The sequence below is a fragment of the Lepisma saccharinum genome, chromosome 15, assembly GCF_977018435.1.
Source record: "Lepisma saccharinum chromosome 15, izLepSacc3.1, whole genome shotgun sequence".
NCBI lineage: Eukaryota > Metazoa > Arthropoda > Insecta > Zygentoma > Lepismatidae > Lepisma > Lepisma saccharinum.
Genome location: NC_139243.1, coordinates 6,737,476 through 6,743,689, shown reverse-complemented (window position 1 = coordinate 6,743,689; position 6,214 = coordinate 6,737,476).

Sequence of the window (6,214 nt, the reverse complement as noted above, 5' to 3'; positions counted from 1 at the left end):
GAGAGTTTCGGACGTTTCAGCCATGCTATCCCTCAATTTAATACAAATAGTTCACTTTCGCAACATCACTGGTCATTCCCTTATGCGCAAGTTGGATGCGAGCCTAACGCGTGACGTTGCATCTGAGGCCCTGCCCACTTGGCGCTTTGCATTCTTCTGCGCGTGCGCTAGGAGACTTCTGCGCATGCTGCTGAGCAGCCTCTTCATGGACATAACAGCGCAGGCTCCTTCTCATTGTGGAGTGAATATTTCTGCGCGCTCTCTACCCAGTAGAGTGTCTACAAGCATTCTAGACTCGCTATCAAACTCATACTAAGAATTTCATGTGTGTTATAGAAATATGGGAACTGCAGGAGTATTTTCATTATTTATATGGCCAGAAAGGAACATTAGTGACTTGGTAGAAAAAGAGGAAGAAGGAGAGAAGTTGGTGTAGAGGTTTTCGAAACATGTGTTGAAACTGTGCATGTGTGTGAACCTGGAGGATGGTCCAAATACACTTGTTCTCTGCTGACTTGTGTCGTTAAGAACTCACAAAGAGATAATATGGATGACATCTGTTCTGTGCAGTGTTATCTCTTTTTCAATCTTACTCATTTTGCGTCGCTTGTCTGCTTACTTGTTTAACCGCGGCGATGAGAATGGATGATGGACTCTGATGAAATAGCGTAACAGGTTCCCCTGATTAGAGAAAAGTAGCAAGCCAGAAGCAATAACCTCCTTCGTCGGCCGTTACTCTCTCAAGCATTCAAAGAATGCTAAGTCAGTATTAAATCAATCCTCCTGGTTGGTTGGAATTAAGTTGCTGATCGACTGGTATTAGGGAGCAATAACCAGGTGGTGGAAGAAAGGATAAGTTAGAGTGTAACGGGCGACTTGGGGTCTTTTGCTTTGGATCGAGGACCGAGAAACATCGGGGTGCTAGAGCGAGCATGTATAGCGCAATTCTAAGAGTCTTCTCCGAGGAACTAATCATCATCGAAGAGACAAGTAACATCCTTCTCTAACCATGTTGATCTAAACTAGAAGATATAAACACAAATTCTTAGTGTTGTGCCATTTCCATGTGTGAACAGTAACCTCTCGCCCATTACCATCAAGTTATCTGCCAAGGGCGAGTGCTCACGAGTGAGGATGAATGAATGATAAAACTACATCACCCAAGCATAATGGTTAAGATTCTTGGTAAGATACCACGAACCTCACAGTTCGTTTCGATAGAGAGATGGTTCGAACAAAATAGCACACTCCTGTATTATCATGATTTGTATGTAGGACATCTGGCTTCATATAGTGATATGTTAACAAATCTCTCTCTTAGAGGTGGCAAGTTTTGTCCCGAGTGTAACGTTGTCGTAGTACTTCTTTTTTTTCCATTTCGTGTGTTTGAGTCATCTGCCTTCATTTTTTTCACTATTAGTTATTTACAACCTGTGGTAATTGTTCTTTTGGTTTGAACATTTGTTTCAGCCTTTTGATTATTTCAAATAATGGTTTTAAATAAAGAATAAATAAATATATATTGCTGAATTGAACCCAAGACTCATGGTGTGGTAAATGTGTTGTTTTGATTTTGTATATGAGGTGTATATCTTCTTGAAATCTTCGGCGATGCGCGCCCGTATCGACTTGAAAGAATTCTCCACTTGCAAAACCCTTTGGACCAAGGCAACCCTTGAGACCCGATTCTTCCACATCCCACAGTAGCCAAGGAGTCACCTGATGAAAAAGGTGAATGTGGCTCAGACATAATTCTTGGAATTTCAAGTACTTGGCATTCCAGCAGGTAATTTGGCGTGAGGGAACACGAGAGAATCGTTTTGTTCGGATTCATTGCCAATAGAAGACATTTACCGTGCATCGAAAGCGACGTCACGCAGCAAGATCACTATAGAGCGTCTCAACCTTAAAAGTCAGCATGGGTTAAATGGAACGCGGCGTTGCCAGATCAACAAACGGAGTCGCATCAAGTCGCTGTTAATCGCTAATGATTGCGACAAATCGTATAGGAAATCATCAAAATCTATGTATTTGATGCATTTTGGAAAAAAAACGATAGTTACCTCAAAATTTGCATCTAAATGTTTATATTTCGACGTAACTATTTACCATTTTACATTTGCATTATATGTGTAATACACGCAACTATTGTTACTTCTTTCGTTGAATGTTGTATCCTTTACGTAAACAGAATTAAATAAATGCAAAAACAAACATTAAGACACATTTTTTATGAAAATAAAGCACACTGCACTTCCTACGAACCGGGGCACCTGCCTGCAACTTAATTGTAACCTCGGTGGCGCGCAATGAATTTGATACGCGAGACAGCCCGCATAAACAAACTACGATTGCGGAATAAATAATTGTGCTGTGGAGTAACAATGCATTCTAAAAATAACTTCAAACAGTGGTCAACACTTTTCTCGTTTGGTCTGCACGTGTATCGCGACAAACCGAAAAGTTTGTCGCGAACCAACTTTTTCGTGTTACGGTCTGATGATTTATACAAAATATCCAATGTATATGTATATATAACTCTCCTCGTAAGCAAATTAATTCACTCAGGCGAAGAATATATCATATCTACAAACATCATAGATCTCGTAGAAAAAATCTGGCGAAGTTGTCCAAGCGGTTTGATATTTATGGCTTTTGAAGTATTTACTAGAAAAAATTAAGCGTTTTGCAAAATTGCATAATTATGAAAAATTCAGATCACATGAATTTATGACAGGTTATATAATGCCGTCAGTAAATAGAGCATAAAAAAAATCTACAGGATAATGATTTCACTGTTTGAAATTTTTGACTTTTACATTTTGTAAATTGTGTAACATCTCGCAACGCAGCGGTGGTAGAGAAGGACAGAGCTATTGGCAAAACTCATGTATTAGAGAGAGAGAGGGAAGTACTCCATTTACTTCCATACTGACTTTTAAGGTTGAGACACACTATATTGAACTCGATCGCCTGATAGAGAATCATTACTCTGTAAAGTTTTACTACTTTCCTTCTTATTTTCAATTTTTTTCTCTGTTAAGAGACGTGTTGGTGTTCTTGAGGCTGGTGACGAAGTAAGCAAATTCTCTCGAGGGAAGAGAAATGGATGACCGTCTCAGTTAGCTCGTAAAGTTTAGATGTCAGATTGAGTTGTCGGCATTTATTTTTCTGTTCATGGACTTTGTATTCTTAGTTGGGAAGTGTGAGCAACTGATCGGTTAAAGATATGTATGTAAATTACGAGGGGTGACAAACATCTCCGTACAGCTTCTGGTGCAACATATTTTCTCATCACCAAACGTTGTTTTCCATCAACCAACAATAACAATATTCTATTTTATTTTGTACTAGCTCATTGCCCGGCGTTGCCCGGGTATTTATTTATCCCAATCTTCTATTAGACAGGAAAATAATGAATTCTAATTATAGTGTAAAATGAACTTGGAGTTGAACTGCATTGGGAGTGTCACTATTCATCTTAGTGACCCCGAAAACTATGAATTCCACACTAATATCGGTCGTTTTATATTATTTTTACATGTCACCCCTTCCCACCCCCACCCCTAGGCGTGCCAGGGGTGTCTTTACCCCCCCCCAGTATTTCTTTCCAGATTGTAAGTGATATGTGTTGAAATTGCTCGAGGATAGCAATATAGCACCTTCTGTGTATGCAACCAACTTCGCCGTGCTGTGTTGCAGGAAGCATAACTTGCAGGACGTGACACGAAAATGCCACGCACCAGAATGCTATTTTATGTCCCCTTCCCACCCCCAGCCCTAGGAGTCCCGGGGGGTGTCTTACCCCCACAGTTTTTCTTTCGAGATTGCAAGTGATACGTGTACGAAGTTTGGTTGAAATCGCTCCAGGCGTTCGAGAGTTATTGCTGAACAAACACACATACATACATACATTTTTATATATATATAGAAGAATAGATGGGCAAAAATTGAGGAAATTTTATACGTGCCCTATAACTAAGAGAGCGAAATGTGTTTGGGAATGAACGCATAACTGTACAAAGTACCTACTAGAAAAGAATATTCGTAGTTTGATGGTAACAAAATATTATTTTACATCATTATCATCTGTAATTTTAACGGCGAAGACAGATTTTAAGTTGAGTTGATTTGACGTTTTAAGCCAACTTTATGCACGGATAGACTAATCGGGACTGGACCTACAGTTTAAAGTGGGATCCCAACCGCTATGGGCCTCCGCCGGGTATCGAACCCCGAACCCCTTCATTACAAGGCGATAAATTATTAAGTGCGTGTCATGCAATGCATTCTCATACATTTCATCGATGAACTCGGACCCCCTAAGATAAACTCCGATCTACGCGCATGTTATGAGTCGATAATAATAATAATTTAGTAATGTTTACGATAACGTGTGTTTTATCTCTGTCACAAGCAGCAATTTCAATGTCTATGGCATGCTGTAGTTATAACCAAATATCTCTCCATCAACAAGTTATTAATTGTTTACGATAATATCAGGATGACAGAACAGGAATATTATATTTATGATTGACGCAACCAAGAGCTCACACGTCATAAATACTTGTTTCGTTTTGGAAATGTTAGCGTTGTTTTTGCTGTAGGCAACGCACTCCTTTAAGCTAGTGTTCGACGGTGCACGGTGAGTAATTCAGAATTATATTGGCATTAAAGTTCCTTGGCTTTCGTTCAAAAAGTAATAAGCTAGAGCCTGAGGACGAGCAGCCGAAGGGGGAGGGGGTTCCAGCCCCCGTGAAATAATCTCAATCCACATTCGAGCCTATGTGAGAATTACTTGAGCAAGAATCATCCGCGTACAGGGGTAAATAGAGATAGAAGCAAATTTCGGAAAGTGAAAGAGAGAATGAGAGAGCTGTGAAAGACAAAAAATAGAGAAGCAGAGGAAGAGAGAAGGGGGAATAACAATATAATAAGTTGAAGGAAAAAGATAATTCCAGTACTCCATTATTCACTACATTCATAGTTTGTCAATCTTGCCCACTACTCCTCTGTTCACTAGCATATGAAAATACCCTCAGTGAAAAAATATGTATTAATAACCCAAGCTTATCTATTCTACTCTGCATGACAATTACATCAACTCAACCTGCTTACCTCTCAAGCAGATTATCAGCCATTTCTGATTTCTAAAACCAGAGCATCAGTGGAATCAACTACTCAGTCACCTTCAAATTCTTTCACCGTTTCCAGTTACGAAATAGAATAGAAGAGAATGGTCTTCATTTAAGCAGACGTGTTTCGGCCTCGTGGGCCGTTCTTGCAACCAACCCTTGTCAGAGATACCAGGTGGTTATAGTTAAAAGGACGGTGTTCAGAGTGGTACAGCACGGGCTGTAATGAGAGTAGCAGTCTGAAACTTCGTAGATATGCTAATGAAGCAATGCGCTCGCGAATTATGAAAAAAATAGTTCCAATTCTCGCCACCAGGTGAAAAATGGCGCTGTAAGCAGTCAAAACGTGGAATTTGCCGTAACTCTGACGTCAAAGTCGGTGACATTGCCTAACCATTGTGTGAGCTCCCTGGTTGTTGTTGGTGACGCTTGTTGCTTTTTCCTTTAGTAATGTTCATGTAATTCGAATACGTGAAATTGTAGCGATATTTTATTACAAAGAGTATTATTTTCTGCGATTTATAGTGCCTTTTTCCTGTAACTATACCAAGTTTTGACTGCTTACAGCGCCATTTTTTACCCTGGTTTGCGAGAATTGGAACTATTTTTTTTCCATAATTCGCGAGCTCATTGCTTCATTAGCATATCTACGAAGTTTCAGACTTCTACTCTCATTACAGCCCGTGCTGTACCACTATGAACACCGTCACTTTAATTATAACCAATAAAAACAAAGATAATAAATAATGATCATGATAATATAATAAAGATGATGTAAAGATTATACAATGATAAAATAATACATTAAGTTGATTAGTATGCATACTGCGGAGTAAAGATAAGTAATAAGTCTTCAGTAGTTCATTGTGTGTGGGGGGGGGGGGTATGCATTATATGATGTGTAAGTGCAGGTGGAATTATTAAGATATGTAGGTTAATGTAGTTGTTGTAACAATAGTAAGTTCTATAGTTCTTTCTTAAAACTACAATGGCAAACAATGTTTGTCAATGGTGCAGGCAGTTTGTTCCTTCCCAAATCCCTGTAAGAATGAAGAACTTGTTATAGGTGGCGATTTTAT